We start from the raw sequence: 17,411 nt of genomic DNA, 5'->3' as shown, positions 1-17,411 counted from the left end.
GCCTATCGTTATTCGGGTGGAGAAACTGAGACCCAGAGAAGAGACTTGCCTAACATGGGTCCCAGTGGCAGAAGCTGATCTAAATTGGAGGCTTTTGAGCTCCTGACTCAGTCCATGATCCACTACAGTGGTGGTGACCACATGAGTTGCTAAGTGACAGAAATCTAACTTAGATGAGTGTGAACCAAAGGGGATTGATTGGCTCCCATAACTGGACTTTTACAGATCAGAATATGGATCTATAAGAATTTTTCACTGCCAGCCTCAGAACAGATGATGAGCTTACACTCAGAGGCTCCTAATTGGGGTGAAGGTGGGGGCAGTCCACGCTTCCCTAGGCTGTGGGGTTGGGGCTTTTGTTCTAAATGAAACACTATGTAAAATTGGATTTTTTAAAGGGGGTCGGGTAGCGTGTTCTCCAAGGGACAGAGAACAAGCAAAACTAGAATTTCCTTCAGGGTTATTGGGAGAATTTCATTTGAGATAAGGGCTGAACTTTGAATTTTGTAGACTTCCACCAATTGTTCCTAGAAACGAGGGATGTTTGCAAGATCAGGGATCATGCAGTCCACTGGTTTTTGAGCATTGGGCTGCTCCTAAGAGGTGATTCTCCTGCCCTCATCTCCATGATTTCAAATACACTTGGAGAATGTGTAAGTGAGTTTAACGAGCCCCTTCTGACTCTAAGTTTGAGAAAAATGATGGCATAGATTCCCAGTTTCAGGGGAAATTGTGTTGAAAAGAATTTTGCCCACTTTAACTCTTAATGGCTTCTCTGGGGAGAGCTTTATCGTTTTGTGCCTGGCTCCATCTTGGTGCTCCAATTTGCTGTTCCCGGGCAAGTGCTCTCATGCAAATATGAGACACAGCATGCTCCTGGAGATGCTGGGGAGAGTACTGCCCCCCAACCTGCAGCCGCCCTCTGCCTGCCCTTCAGCCACACCTGGCCTTGCCTCTCCTGGCCTTTCTCCATCCCTCCTGCTTTGTATTTGATTTCTGTTTTCCCAGTTTCTGGCCAATCTGAGGAATGACATGTAGTTTCATGATAAACTCATACAGCAAATTTGTCCTAAATGGAAATGCCATGTGGCAGTGCCATTGTGATAAAGGTGGAGAGCAGGAGACGTGACCTCTCCCACCCCTTTTGAACATTATACCCACCCCAGGCACCAAGCGTGGAGAAAAGCAGGGTAAGCTATTTGGGTTTACAAAGGACAGCCAGGAAGAAGGGACTTGGCTGCTTGGAGAACACCCAGTTGTTAACCAAAACATGGTCCCAGCCCCCTCAGAAGCTTAGGCTCTGAAACAGACTCAAATACTCATTATTCATCACATATGTTGGGTGGAAATTATATTGATACCTCAAAAAGACAATCAGCAAGAATTTAAACTTACGTGCTTATCTGAACCCACCCAGGGCTTAGTTTCTGCGGGAGCAGATGGTTATAAACAAACTAAAACAAAGGAGAAGTGCTTGGAATGTCTGAGGGCTCACAGAATTGATGGGGGGCCAGAGGACCAGGCCTACCTAGGACAAAGCAAGAGCCAAGGTCACAGTGAGGTTCGGCAAATAGAAAACCCAACTGTGGGCAGCCTGATGAGCATGATTCTGTGGCAATAAGTGGCCACCAGTTGGATCTTAGGTCCCCAGAAGAAAGCCTCCAATTGGCTAAGCTTAGGCTATGTGTTCACCTCGGCTGTACTGGGGTGCAGAGGATCTGGCCTCGTTAGCTTCCCTACTGCATGCCCATCGCCTATAATTACCTTCTCTCCAACCCCATGCACGATGGGGAAGTAGTAATTCTGCAAAGGGAAACTGAGCTTCTGCGGGAAAGGGGAATGTTTTCTGGGAAGTCAACATACACACACATACACACACACACACACACACACACACACACTAAAAACAGAGGACAAAAATAAAATAAATTCCCTGCACACAAGGAGCTAAAGACATAGTATTGTACATAAGATAATTAAAAAATAAGTACTATATATTACACCATTTTCTAAAATAAAATGCTCCAGTGTGCAGAAAGACATTTATAGGATGCGAGCATCTTCAAAGGCAGAAATGGTTGGAAAAAGGAGATGCCAATGTGGCTGATGCTTCAGGGAAGTTTCACCAGAAGGCAGAATTGATTTGGATCTTGAAAGATCAATGGGAAACAGAAAGTGGGAAGCACACAAATGAGAAAATCCTAGGGGAAATGGAAAGGGAAATCATACAGATAAATGCATCACGATTCTAACCATTTCTCCTGAAAAGATTGCACCATAGAGCCAGCCTGTCCTAGGTTCTCACTCCACCACTGTGAGAATGAACAATTCACTGAATGCTTTAGGTCTTATTTATCTGAAAGATGGGACAGATAATTCCTTCCTCCCAGGGTAGGATTAGTTATGAACAGTGCCTGTTGTGGTGGTTGACTCATTGAATGATATTGAAGAAAGATTTGAGACTCAGAATTTGAGACATTAAACCAAGCAGATCCATTTTTGATAATTGCAGAAAAAGCTGTGTACCTCATATTGGGTCTGGCCCAAGCGAGATGTGGGAACAATCCACCCTGGCCTGTATCACTGACCTGCTGGGCAGTTTTATCTTAGAAGAGTGTCTTGCGGCATGCACTCTCCAAGCTTCCATTTTCTCTACTATTTGAAGATACGTTTCTGGGGCCTTTGGAAACACTGGCATTTCATTATATATCTAGTCAGTACAGCAATCATTCCATTAAAAAAAAAAGTTTGAGGGACACCTGGGTGGCTTAGTTGGTTTAGTGTCTGACTATTGATTAGAGCTCAGGCCATGATCTCAGAGTCGTGGGATTGACCCCTACATTGGGTTCCATGCTGATCATGGAGCCTGCTTGGGATTCTCTCTCACCCTGTGCCTCTCCCCCCTGCTCACATGTGTATGCTCTCTCTCTCCCTAAAAAAAAAAAAAAAAAAAAAAAAAAAAAAAAAAAAAAAAAAAGATTAAAATTAAACTTAGAAAATTTTATAAAGTTTGGCTTTAATGTGTGAGAATTTATCAAAGCATGGTGGATCTGGCTAACAAGGACAGGCAAAGGGCACATAGTACCAGGGTTTGGTAGGACTTGGATTTATTACTATTCACCAAGGAGGTCCAGGTGCAGTAAGAGGTCAGTTGGCTGAAGCAGGACCTTGAGTGGTGGGTGCTGTGGAGGTAGCATCTAGGGAAGCATCAGAAAGCAAGTGAGTGAACCTAGTCAGCAGCCCAGCATAACAGCCTTACCCCTAAGTTTTACCATATTCACATGTGCATTCTCGCTAAGTTACCCTTGACCGCATTTTATGGAGAAAATTATATGCTATGTTGAGGACCAAGCATCAGGCGATTCCCAGGAGTATTGGGCAATAGCCATCTAGAGGTCTGTTGCTGGGATTGTGGACTTAAATGCACACAAAGACCAGGCAAGTGATGGTAATGAGTAAAGCAGGCCAGAAAAATAATGTTTTACAATTCCCATTCTTCTTGAAATATGTGCTTTTTTAAATCTACTTTTTAATTTTCACATTTTTGATAGAAACATGGATAGAAGGAAATACTATAAGAAATTTTTTAAGTACTCCTTAGCCATAGTTTAAGGGTAATAATGAGAATATAAACTATTGCTTAATTAAAAACACAATATCAACAGCCATCACACCATACAGACCAAATTTAGTCTTTAAAAAAAAAAAAAAAAAAAAAAAAAGAACTAGTCTTAAGACATCTGGTCTACCATGGATGGAAAGCCTGCTCTACCATGTGTACTTTATTTCAACAGTCTTCCTATCATGAGCCCAAACCAAGAATAGGAATGGAGGCAAAAGAAACACATAAAACTCCTAATGCAGTTTTTCTATTACTGTATTCAACAAAGACATAAAAGGACCTTGCAAAAAAGAACTTTTGCAGCATGCATTTTTAAGACAGTATTATAGTAAGGTTCTGGCATATTTCACGTGTAATGAGCCCTTTCCTTCAACTGGACAATAGGGTGGCATAAGCCAGTACAGGAAATTCTCCATGGAGTGTTAGGGAATTGAGAAATTTGGATTAATTTTCTTTATGTGCAATAGGGAGCCAGGGGAGAGAGGTGTAACTTTGCCCTGGAATGGAACTGGAGGTTCTCTTTTGTGCTATTGTTTCATTCTGTTCTTTGAAAAAACTTTTTTTTTTTCCTCCAGTAACTCACTGAAACCTAAGGAACTTAAAATAAAAAATAAGAAACCGAAAAATATTTCACACTTATGTAAATTTTATGGCATTTAGTATTTATCTATTAGCAGCCATACATCTATGCAGTTGTCATAAAAATATCAAGTTCCAACTGTGGGCTGAGAATATCATCTCTGTTTCCGATTTCAAAGTTTTATCTCCCTACCTAGATTCCAGTAAGCTGTTTGAGGACAGAGAATACTGTGTCTCATTCTGAATTCCCCAGATTCTTCTGGAACCTTCTACTCTGCATTATCATGACATTGGTAGTATCCTCCCCTTGAAAAAGAGAGAGAGTGTGTGTGTTTGTTCATCTCAGTATCACAGTCCACAGCCACTGCCTTGCCCGTGGTTAGTGGGATCCCAGTATATGTCTGTTGACTTAAATACATGAAAGAATTCTGCTAACTCTGGGACATGTTCCATTTTTGAGGATATCAGTGATGAGGACAGAAATGTTCAGTGACACATCAATCACTGATTGGTAGAAAATGAGAAAGGTGTTGTCTCCTCTGGATGGAGGATGCATTGGCTGTCCTTGGTCAGAGAAGAAAATAAGAGACGTGTATGAGTTATCTACTGCCATGTAACAAATAACTCCCAAGCAGTAGCAGCTTTAAACAACACGCATTTATTATGTGGGGATCAGGAAACTGATAGAACCTTAGCTGGATGCTTCTGGCTGGCGGTCTGTCATGAGATTGCCATCAAGTGGTTGTTGGCCAGGACTGCAGTCATCCGAAGGTTTGAGTGGGGCTGGGGCAGGAAATCTCCTTCCTTGTCCAGTGGTCTTCACAGATCTGCTCACGACCTAGCAGGGGGCTTCCCTGGAGAGAGACATCTGAGAGAAAAGGAGAGAGAGCATTTGAGACAAAAGCTAACCTGTGTGTGGGAAAGAACTGTCCAAGGGCGGGAGCAGCAGGAGGCCGCGACGATCGGGGGCTGCATTTGTTCAATGAGGATAGTCAATATTCAGTGTTGTTTTCAAAGAGGCTTAGGGACTCCTCTTGGAAAACTAAAAATTCTCTTTTCCACTCCTCCCTTATCTGTAGCTCTTCCTTTTCTTTTAGCACTGGCAGGTAAAATTGATTTTTCTACCAAGGGACTGGGATTATTAGCTTATTTCAGTGAATGTGAACACCGAGCTAAAAGGGAAAAAAACTCACAATTCTATAAGTTGACCTGGCATGGGCTGTTCCAGAAAAAACACTGTGGAATGTTAGTTCTGTGAGGCTCTCATTTCTTTTTTTTTTAATAATAAATTTATTTTTTATTGGTGTTCAATTTGCCAACATACAGAATAACACCCAGTGCTCATCCCGTCAAGTGCCCCCCTCAGTGCCCGTCACCCATTCACCCCCACCCGCCGCCCTCCTCCCCTTCCACCACCCCTAGTTCGTTTCCCGGAGTTAGAGGCTCTTATTTCTAATCGCGCTTGTAGGACTGACCCTACCACACAAACATGAGGGGTTTAAGTCAGGATTTTGCTGGACCTGACTCCGCAAAGGGCACATGCTGTGTGTCCTGTTTATGCCCGTCAGACTCAGAGGAGGTTTGGCTGTAAATGCAGCATGGTCGTTTTCTGTAAATTCTCCAAAGACAGGTTTTGTTGAAAAAGAAAGAAAGCATCAGGGTTGCTGCTCAGTGAATTACTGCTGAATGAACAGGCAACCACAAGTCAGATACTATCTCAGCAGACCAAACTCCCTGACAGTGTTTTGATCCCTGCTCCTAAAGGCAGAGTTAAAATTGACTGTTACCCTGATTTCAGGGCAAGCGTGGGTTTGAGGTGGTGGTACTCATGCCAACGTGTATGTACGTGTTTAGATAAATAGTGCCCGCAGTTTTCTGCATTTCCTGCATTTCAGACCTTATCAGATTTCATGACAATTATGCATTTATTTCAGGCTTTCCTGATTGGCTGTAGGTTCCCTGAAGGTAGGACTGGGTCGCTTGTTTACGGAGGTGTCCCAAGTAACTGGTATGGCATCAGGCTCCTAGTGGGTTTTCAATTAACACTGTTGAGTGAATGAATGAGGAGGCAATCCTAGAAATGCATCTAACTTAACATTGGACTCACTCTTTGAAAAGAGTCTTATGTTAGCCAACTCTGGAAAAATCCAAACTCCAAGAAGGGGAAACTATGGTAACCCTTGTTCCCTTTTTGTCTTTCATACTGGGTGGCCCTGTTACTTGCTTCCTGCCTGGCACCTTCAGTGACTGGACTCCTCCAAGCTTTGGCCCATTTCCTTAGCTTGAATCCAGACAGAAGTGACACTACTCAGAACTCTAGCTCCCTCTCCCCATGGGTAGGCTCTTCCCTAGACTTTGCCATGTGCCTTCATCTTCTGCTGCCCTGGGAGTTACAACGTGGGGAAAAGGGGGGGGGGGGGGCGGAGAGAGAGGACACCTTTGGAGTTGTGTCTGCACAGCTTCTAAACTTTATTTTGCTTCTGCCTCTGTACCACTCACTCTTCACTGAACCAAAGCTCTCTGATTAAAGTGAAGCAAACATCATGGTCAAGGGAAGGAAGCCTCTGCACCCTTTTCCTCATCAGATGAATTTAAGGGAGGGAGGGATTAACTCAAAGATGACACACTGTTTTTATCTCTTAGACCAATTCCAATCCATTGGTATTGGCTGCCTGGACCACTGTGTCGTGAAGGATCCTGAGGCTGGGTTCTGGCTCAGCAGAGAAGCACGACATGATCGATTACTGTCTTCCACGGGCACAAGAATGGTGAGGGGCAACTCGCCAGCCCTATATCAGCCACAGCAAGAAACGCTGATCCAGTATCTTCTGAGCAATAGGAGAGCTAGAACGTTCCGGCCTCCAAAGGAAAACAAAGACCCTTGTTTATTGCAAATGTAAACAAATATCTAAATAGTGGCAGCACAGGGAATAATCGTGCTATATTTTATGCATAAATATAAGAGGAGGAAGGATAGAAAGATAAGGTTTGAGCTGCTGTCCCCATATTCTAGTTTCTGTAGGATTTTTTTTTTCCTTCTCTCTTATGCTCATATGATCCCATGGAAACCAGAGCCACATGAGTGATTAATACTCAACAAGTGGATAAGCATTAGGCAGGTGACATTTAGAGAGTAATAGCAAATCAGTTTTCTCTTACCCCTGAGTTCTGATCAGTGGGTGGGGCTGCTCAGGCTCCTAAATTCCTGAGCCTGAGCCTGAGCCCTGGGGGTGTGAGCTGACACCATGTGACACCATGAAACAGCAGCCCCCCCTCCATTCTGACAGGATGCAACCGGTTACCCCCAAGACAACATCTGATCAAGCACCCAGAGCCACATAGTCCCCCCTATGTCTTTTCAAACTAACACCCCCACTGGATGCAAGGCCAAGGCCCAGCCAACACCACAAAGCTGCCCCCAGACATTCGGCACTGCCCAGGGCCTCATTTATTCATACAGACAAGTGCACACAGCCCAGCTGGCAGGCCCCACACGCAGCCTGGCAATAGTCAGAATGTCAAGTGGCAGCGAGGATCCAGCCTTGGACCTGTTCACTCCCTGGGGATATATGCTTCTCTTTTTTCTGGCTCTGCTCACCTTTCAGAGGGCAGTGACTGGCACTGGCACCAATTTATACCCTGAATAGGACTCCCCAGGCCATGTCCCGTGAGGCTGTGCGCTGGCCTCCACTGGCCAGATGGTCCATCAGCATTTACTTAGTCCTGGAATGCCCCTCCCCGCCTCTCTGACATTCTTTTCCTAATTTCCTTTAAATCCCTGTCCAAGATATGCCTCCATCCCCCACACACCAAGCAGAAGACCCCAGGTGGCTGAGGATGCTGAGTCCCTTCTTCATCAGGACCCTCCAATCAGAAGTCAGAAATAGAGCCTCCTTAGGAAAACAGAGGTACTTCACTTAGATTTGGCACTTTACAGTTCGGGAGCATTTTGGCAAATCTGACCTTGTCATTAATTTGACCTCATTAAGGCAGTTGATGGCCATTTCTCGGTGAGGAAGTGGAGTCTCAGAAAAGTAAAATAAATTGCCCCAGGCTACACAATAAGTCGGTGGCAGAGCTGGGGCTTGGACACAGCCTGTCTGAGCTCCACAGCCGGCCCCTCCGTGTAACCAGGCTCTCGGGCCTAACCTTTCATCTGCAGCTGTACTGCTGTAAAACTGCTTCCTGGCGCAGGTTCTTGCATCTTGTGAAGTTGTCACTGCTTGTTAGCCCCACAGAAACCTAATTTCGTCATGGTACCTGGGATTCAGTAAGAGAGAAATTACCTGCTCCTAGCTGACACCGCTTTTTTCAGGGTTCAAATACTCCTGGAGGAAAAAAGACATTCAGATAATTACAAATTAATTAAAATTGGTTAATTTGACATCCTCTTCTGATCTGAGGGAACAGAACATGACTAAAGCCAACACAAGCGGAGAAGGAGGATGCTGAGTGGGGGTGGAGACAGGAAGGAAGCCCACCTACTTCATGACCTCGCCCATCCAGTTTTATACAGAAACGTGCGAGCTGCGCATGTAGCCAGGAGTACAAAATAAAGCAAATCAAGAAATCGGAAGCAGAAAACCTTCCTGGGAGGGATCTGCTTGGTTCTTCCACCATCAGCCGGAGGTTCTCTCCCAAGGAAAGCAGAGGAGACTCCTGGCTTTGAGTATTTTTATTTTCCATAGTATCACCAAGTGCTAGACTGCAATGCTCTTCTTATGTATCTTAGCGAGGGAGAGAATTAAACTGCATTGGTTTCTCTTTATTTTTCGCCAAACTCCTGGTCACCAGGGCAAGAAGCTGAGAGTAGAAAATGCCTGCAATTTAGGTGGGCGAGCCCTAGGTGAACTCTGGACCACGTTGGGTCCAGGACGCTCTACCGTGCATGAGACACACTCTCTGCATCTGTATATTTGCCAACTGCTGTTCCACTCATGTATCTCAAAGGTAATGGAGGCCAACATCTGTATCAACCCTGCTGATATAAATCTCACTCTATCAGACCAGAACACTGTCTTACGATTTCCACTCTAATCTTGATCCTGACATTTTTTATAATCCCACCTAAATACCTTATGCTGCACAAAGCTTTTTTGACCAGCTCCGGCTATACCCCCGATATGTGTCTAATTTGTTTCTGTAAAATGCTCGTGTAAACAGTTCCTGGTGTAGAGTAAGCATTCAATAAGTATTAGTGATTATTATTATTAACAATATGGCCCTTCATATCAGCAGCATACATTCCCTTTGAGCTTTTGATATATAGTATGACAATTCCCAGATAATGCTGTGTAGTTTGTAACTATTGTTTCTAATCTGAACAGCAACGGGAAATCTGGGACCAGGCCTCTCTAGGAGTCTTTCTATAGGAGAAGCAGCAGGCAGCTCTACAATCTCTGAAATGCCGAAGAGGCTTGAAAATAATGATTTTGCCCCATCTTGCAAGGTCAGGGTGCTTTCAGCATTCAGCCCAGGCCAGCTCAGGGTGCCCCTTGCACGAAGCCTGCCCTGGAGAATGGGGCTTGCTGGAGGCAAGAGTCCAGTTCCCCCTCCTCCTGGACACACAGATAGACTACATTTCCCAGCCACCCTTGCTGTGGAGAGGGACCATGTGACAGTGCCTTGGCCAATGAAATGTGAGCAGAATGATGTACATGGTTGTCCAGTCCTAGCCTCTCAAACAAACAAACCAATTTCTCCAATGCAACCCTTCATGTCTACATCTTCCCCACCCATAAGACTAGAAGTGAAGCATTTCAAGGCCCAATGTGACATCAGAGACATGGGGCTGAGGGAACTTGGCCCACAAATGCACACACCCACACCGAACTATTGCATAAGCAAGAGTATCTTATTATTATGTGAAGGTACTTAAAATTCGGGAATCTTAGTTACAGCGGTGAGCTTGCCTTAATTAATACAGAGTCTTCAGTTATTTGGGAAGACAAACTAAGCAGATTGTTGAGTGTACCATCCCAACAAGTCCTGATGGAAGAGGACATCCATTTCCATACTTTTATTTACCATACAAATTTGTGGCACAAAGCAAATGTCACTGGCAAGCATAGGCAAATGAAACAAATCAAAGTCTCATTGCTGAGAGGGAAATTCTGGTGGAAGGCCAGAGATTTCTATCCTGCCCCCTCCCATAGTGATATGGGTATTTATTCTCGGGCATTATGAGCTGTGGTTCTGCTAATTCTGGAAAGTTCCATTCTGAGAGCTTGCTGAGGCCTTAAGTAATATCGTTTTCATTTCCGTTAAACCTGAGAACCCCAAGAGTGCCACCTGTCTGAGAATTCTCTGTCTTGACCAGCCACACAAGAGTCCCGGACCATGCAGGGAAGCCATGGGCCCCAGGCATTTTTAGAATGTTAACACACAGTGGAACTTAAGCATGACACATCCCCCCGTCTGAACTAACATTTTCTCATCTGTACCTAAGGGGGTTGAGTCAGATTAGAAACTAGTAGCTGGGGAGCTCGTGCAGCCTGCAGGTGTGTGTTGCTTGGCTTGCAAGGTAACGTTATATATATTTTAATTAGTTCCCAACTGTTAAAAATTAGGATTTTTGCATTTAAAAATCTGACAGCTCTTGAAAAGTCTGGTAACACTAGGCTTATGTTCCCTCAGGGCACCGATTGGCTTTCCTCTCCAGACATGACATATACTCTCTGGGTTGCATAAATCCTGCCCCTCCCCCAGATTATTCATTCATTTACATTACCTGCCTGGATGGCCTGTCTTGGTACCTGAGCTTGAGACCCTGCATCTAGATGATTTCCAGCAGCCCATTCTGACTGGTTCAGATGAACAAGGTTGTATCATTTCGTTACATCATCTCTTGCTGCGTAACGAACTGTTCCAACACACAGTGACTTGAAACAACCACTGTTTAATTATAGCTTGTGACTTTGTGGGTCAGGAGTTCCACAGGACTTAGGTGGGCATGTCTTCTGTTTCATTTGATGTTAGCAGAGGTTACTCATTGCTCTTCAGCTGGTGGATGAGCTGGTGCAGAGAGCTGAGGATGGCTCCACTCACATGCCTGATGCCCGGGTGCAGGGGTGGTTGGAAGTCTAGGATTTCCTGGGTGTGCACCTGGAGCACCTCCATGGGACTTCCCCAGCACAGCATAGAATCTAGGTGGCTATACTCATATGGTGACTAAGGGTCCCAGAGAGGGAATTCTAAGAAACTCAGGCAGAAGTTACAAGGCCTCCTGAAACCTAGTCTCAGATATTCTAGAACATCATTTCAGCCTATTCTATTAGTCAAGCAAGTCACTAGGCCAGCCTAGTCATGGGGAGAGGAATTAAACTCAATAAGAAGACTAGGAAAGAATTTATAATATCTCTAATCTACAGGTTTATTATTTAAATTTTATTGCCCTGAGTTAGGTGATACTGTTTAGGCTAAATATATGTGTGTTATAATCATTCACTATATTTCGTAAATGTGATATCCCTGAACCCAGAAACAGAAGATAAGTTTATATAAAAGATAGCTCATTCTACACTGTGCCCACTGCCCTTTTAGGTGTCCCGTTTAGATATGGATGATCACAAAAGACAGTTTAGAATACAAATAATTGAACATTAAGCTTTTATAAGAAAAAAGAGAGAGAAGAAAAGTATTGATTCATAAATAATATAAAAGTAATTGCCTAGGTAAACACAGTATAAATCTTTTTTTTTGTATATTTTTTATTGGAGTTAGATTTGGCAACATACAGCATAACATCCAGTGCTCATCCTGTCAAGTGCCCCCCTCAGTGCCCATCACCCAGTCATCCCAACCCTCCATCCACCTCCCTTTCCACCACCCCTTGTTCTTTTCCCAGAGTTAGGTGTCTCTTATGTTCTGTTACCCTCACTGATATTTCCCACTCATTTTCTCTCCTTTACGCTTAATTCCCTTTCACTATTTTTTATATTCCCCAAATGAATGAGACCATATAATGTTTGTCCTTCTCTGATTGACTTACTTCACTCAACGTAATGCCTTCCAGTTCCATCCCTGTTGAAGCAAATGGTGGGTATATGTCATTTCTAATGACTGAGGAATATTCCATTGTATACATAGAACACATCTTCTTTATCCATTCATCTCTTGATGGACACTGAGGCTCCTTCCAGTTTGGCTATTGTGGACATTGCTGCTGTGAACATTGGGGTGCAGGTGTCCTGCTGTTTCACTGCATCAAATACAGTATAAATCTATATTTTTGGTAATTCTTCTTCTGATTTAAAAGACATCTACCGGGATGCTGGGTGGCTCAGTGGTTGAGCATCTGCCTTTGGCTCATGGTGTGACCCCAGGGTCCTGGAATCAAGTCCCACATCGGGTTCCCCACTGGGAGCCTGCTTCTCCCTCTGCCTGTGTCTCTGCCTCTCTCTCTTGTGTCTCTCATGAATAAATAAATACAATCTTCAAAAAAATAAAAGATGCCTACATTAACAAATAATTATTAAACTGAGCTAGTGCTTTATAATGTATAAAAATGTAATTTGGATGAGAAAAACAGCATAGAGGAGGAGAGAGGGAATTGTGCCTTATTTGAAGCAAAATTTCTGAAGGAAATTTTAATTTCCTATTAAAATTAAGTTAGCATTAATCCAAACTAGATTATTTTGAGTTAAGATACTATTGTAGTCCCTAAGGCAGTTACTAAGAAAAATAAAATATATTGTAAAAGAAAGAACACAGAAAATAAAGTAGTAAATTGCAAATATCTACCTAATACAAAGTAAGTCATTAATGGAGAAATGGAAGAACATAAAAGACACGAGACATACAGAAAACATATAGCAAAGTGGACAATGTAAATCTAACCTTTAAAGAATTACATTAAATGTAAATGAATCAAACATTCCAGTCAAAAAGTAGAGAGATTAGCAGGATAGGATAAAAACAAGATCCAACTATATGTTGTCTACAAGGGTTGCACTTTAAAGACACAAATAGGTTGAAAGTATAAGAGTAAAAAGATAAAGGTTTGTCTCATGTATCCAAAGAGCAAGAGAAAAGAACTTGCATCAACATCAGCTGGATCTGGAAGTTCTAATGATGTTTTCAGGACTCCATCTTACTCATTTCAGCATTCCTCTGTGTCAGTTCTACTCTCAAGCAATTCATCCTCTACTGGCAGCACCCCAGGAGCTTCAAGTTTAGCAACTCCAATGCAAAGTAAACTTATTCTCTACTGTACCAGCAAACTTCCTAGTTTGAGTTTCATTGACCCGCTTGGGTCAAATACCCATACCTGAACCATTTCCAGTGATCAAGTGTGAGTCATGTTCCCTACCCTGAATTCAGAGGCATTTTGTCTTAGTCTCTCCTGAACAATATGCCTTAGAGTAGGTGCAGGGTGCTCCTATAATGAAGGCCGAGGGGCTATAATCAGGATAAATGAGAGTGAATACTTGGCTGATTACTAAACAACAAATGCCCACCACACATACATTGGATCATCTTGGGTCAGAGGGACAGTCTCTGACTATAGAGAAAAGCAAAGCTAACTATGAAGAGTTGAAACTTACTTCTTTATGTCTATATTTTAACTATCTAAAGGAAAATCAAATCAATTAATCTTTAAAATATTTTCACCCCCCTTGATGTATAGGTCGTATTCCAATGGAATTCTGAGAAATTGAGCAAAGGAAAGATGGAATCTCATACTATGAAACACCTGATCTGCACCATCCTCTTTACATACTTAATCTCACTCAAGCTATGCTAAACCTGGTGAACTAGATGGAATTCTCAGCTTTTAGAAAATGAGGAAACTGAAGCACAAGGGGAGCTGTCATTTTTCCAGTGTGCCCATTTACCAAATGGTAGAGTCAGGATTCTGTCCAAGTCAACACAACCCTAGAGCCTAGAGTTCTTTTCTGTACTCCGTTGCCCATATAATATCATATAACATGTTATAGTTATGTATTTTTCCACATGTCTGTGTCCAGTTGAGAACTGGGAAGAAGCCATGGATATGCTCAGTGTGGAGTCTGACTTCACCAGAAATGTGGTCTTGAATATTAGGATTAAAGCTAAATCAGGGGTATTGAGGATTGAGCACCAATAAAGCACAGAGTCGGAGTTTCTTGGCTTTCCCACTTTACTGGAAAGTTATTGCAACATCAGTGTCTGTTTTTTGGTGGTTTTGTAACCTGTATGCTTATATTTTACCCGCCTAGGCATCTCTAAGGGTAGGCATCTTCGGCAGTTTTCAAGATGCTCTCCCCATGACAATGGCTTGTGACTATTGCTTTTATTTGTCTCTTGGTTCCAGCTGACATCACACCAGATTTTCAGTCTTTGGCTTCATCTTGGTTTTACGTATGGGTGGAGATGAAAACGGATTGCCACACTTTTTCTTTCACTTTTCCTTCTCTGCTTCCTCTTTGGGAGAGGTGCATAACTAGTGTTGAAATCAGATAGGTCCCTTCATCCAGATCTATCTTTGAAGATGCTTCTCTCCTTTTCGATGGATTAAGGCAGTAATTCCTGGAACGCCTGGGTGGCTCAGCAGTTGAGCAACTGCCTTTGGCCCAGGGCATGATCCTGGGGCCCAGGATCAAGTCCTACATTGGGCTCCCTCTGCCTGTGTCTCTGTCTCTCTCTGTGTCTCTCATGAATAAATAAATAAAATCTTTTTCTTAAAAAAGGCAGTAATTCCCACAATATGTTCTGCTGAACACAATTACCAAGAATCTCAGCCATAGGCAAGTGGGGTGCTGCTATCAGATTCTGGGGGGATACTTGCCAGACAGACAAAAAAAAAAAAAAAAAGAACATCCACTACATCTCCTATGAGGTTATAAAGTGTTTCAATAGATCGTTTCTACCAAAATTATTTGGCCAGCCAGGCCAAGGACAGCAATAGTCTAAATCTAAAATGTAGCACTTTTATTTATCAGGAATGAAAAACCAGTCCCCACCCACAGCTAGTGAAAACAGAAACGTAGGAACTTGGCTTTATAGGAGACATGAAACCTCTTCACTTGTTTCCATTCCATCCCATTTTTTTTTATGAAATGAAAGGTTATTTTGCTAGCAGAAAACTGTTATTGTTGCTGAATTTGCTAAGAAAATTGGGCAATTTATCAGTGAAGATGGCAACAGCAAATATACAGGGTTGCCGGAGGCATTATTTTGCCATCCTCAGCAGCATTAACAAGTTAAAAAAAAAAAATTCTAGGTTTCAGGATGGCAATAATGTATTTTGGTCTCCTAGGCTGGAAGGCGGATGGTAGATGTGTTTCCCACTGTGCATGTCCTGGTGGACACCAGGGGTTTCTAGAAAGGAGGCCATGATGTCAGATTCTTATTAGCATTAATGATGGGTTGCTCGACAAAATCTCTGAACCTTACATTACAAATCTTCCTGGAGGATTTGGGACTAAGGGTCAGGATTAAGTGACTATTTTCTCTGTCCTTGCTGGGTTAGCTCTTCCTTATTGGCATTCCATATAGGTTTTTGGCTTTGAATAATGTCTTGTTCTGTAAAACACCAAGAAATAGTGTCATGATCGGGAGCAAAATGGATGGCGTCGCGTTGATACAGCGAACACTATTTTGAGGGGATAAGTGAGTCTGGGCGGCGATAATGTTGAACAGCAAAGCTATTGTTATTGACCATTTTACAGGAACAGGTTCTTTTTAAGGCTGCGTGCTTACATATTTTATAAACAACGTGCTTGAGAAATGTCCAGCAAAGTACAATGGATAGAATAAGAATGAATGCCGAGTGAAGATGGATAGCCCAGTTTGAAAGTCCTGTTATGAGAACTAGGAAACATAGATATGGGCAGAATATTATGTCAAGTAGACAGATTAAGCACAAACAGCCTCCTCCAAAGAGGCATGTCTGTGGTCCCCTTGCAAACCGTGCTCGGGGACGGCAACCAGGTCCTGGAAAGGGAGAAAAGGGTGCGGCCACGGAAATGGGCTGGAGCCCGGGAAGAAGATGGAAAGAAGGAGAGTCAGCCATTATGCCTACAAACCCAGAGAGAGGGCACGTCACATCCACCATTTGACAAAACATTTCTGCCAATTATAGGGAGCAACTTTCTTGGGAGAGAATGTTGGCCTGAACGTAGGTTTGTGTCTTTAGGGAAAAGACCCACAGTAGCCAAAAAGTTGCAGCTCTATACTGAAAGGAGAATTTTTTCCCCTTGGAAATTCTTCATTTGTGAGCACCTTGCATGTTAACCAGAGTTTCCTTTGTTCGCAAGCAAAGGAAGGAATAGGTGAATTTGGAAAATATGGGGAGCTATTTTCAAAAGTTCCCTTGTGCTCCTCCAGCCTATCAGTACCACCACCAGCGATATAAATGCAGTCATTCCCTGAGATGGCTCCCAACGACCTCCACCTCCTGTTGTTTATGTCTTTGGTGGCCCCACAGTGAATGGGGATGACTTGCATCACCAATAAAACACTGCAGGAATAGTACGGAGTGACTTCTGAGACTACGTCATAAAAGACATTGTGGCTTCCCTTCTTTCTCTTGGATTATTTGTTCTGTGGGGAGCCAGTCGCTATGTTGTGAGGACACTCAGGCAACCCTATGGAGAGGGCTGTGTTGTGAGGTATTGAGGCTTTCCGCCAACAGTCATGGAAGAGCACCATCTTGAATAGTGTATTCTCCAAGTCCAGTCTAGACTTTAGACGACTACAGTCCTAGCCAACATCAAAGCTGTAAACTCATAACAGACTTGGCATCAGAGCTACCCAACTAGGCTTCTCCCAAACTCCTGACCTATAGGACCTATGAGACAATATTTTTTGCTTTGTTTTAAGCCACTAAATTTTGGGATATCTTGCTATGCCATAATAGTTGACTCATACAGCTGGCTATAATTCTTAATTTGGCATCTGCTTCTTTTAAAAAACATTTAAATTAAATTTGCCAACATATGGTATAACACCCAGGGCTCATCTCATCATGTGCCCTCCTCAATGCCCGTCACCCAGTTACCCCATCCCCCACCCACCTCCCCTTCTGCAACCCTTTGTTTGTTTCCCGGAGTTAGGAGTCTCTCATGGTTTGTCTTCCTCTCTAATTTTTTCCCCACTCAGTTTCCCTCCTTTCCGTTATAGTCCCTTTTACCATTTCTTACATTCCACATATGAGTTGGGATTTGCTTCTATAATTATAATATTAAAGCATTTCAAACGTTTATGTGAAAAGATAATAGAACAAGTA

The 17,411-nt window shown here is 43.0% G+C and overlaps 1 protein-coding gene across 4 annotated transcripts in view; it reads left to right on the top strand.

The window, feature by feature from the left end:
• The window catches only part of KAZN (kazrin, periplakin interacting protein), a 1,010,042-nt gene that overhangs the window by 463,863 nt on the left and 528,768 nt on the right, over positions 1 to 17,411 (top strand). The window lies entirely within an intron of this gene.

This window comes from Canis aureus, chromosome 5 (genome assembly GCF_053574225.1).
Source record: "Canis aureus isolate CA01 chromosome 5, VMU_Caureus_v.1.0, whole genome shotgun sequence".
In the NCBI taxonomy this organism is placed as follows: domain Eukaryota; kingdom Metazoa; phylum Chordata; class Mammalia; order Carnivora; family Canidae; genus Canis; species Canis aureus.
The sequence above is the reverse complement of the archived record's forward strand: the minus strand, read 5'-3'. Positions and strand labels throughout refer to the sequence as shown.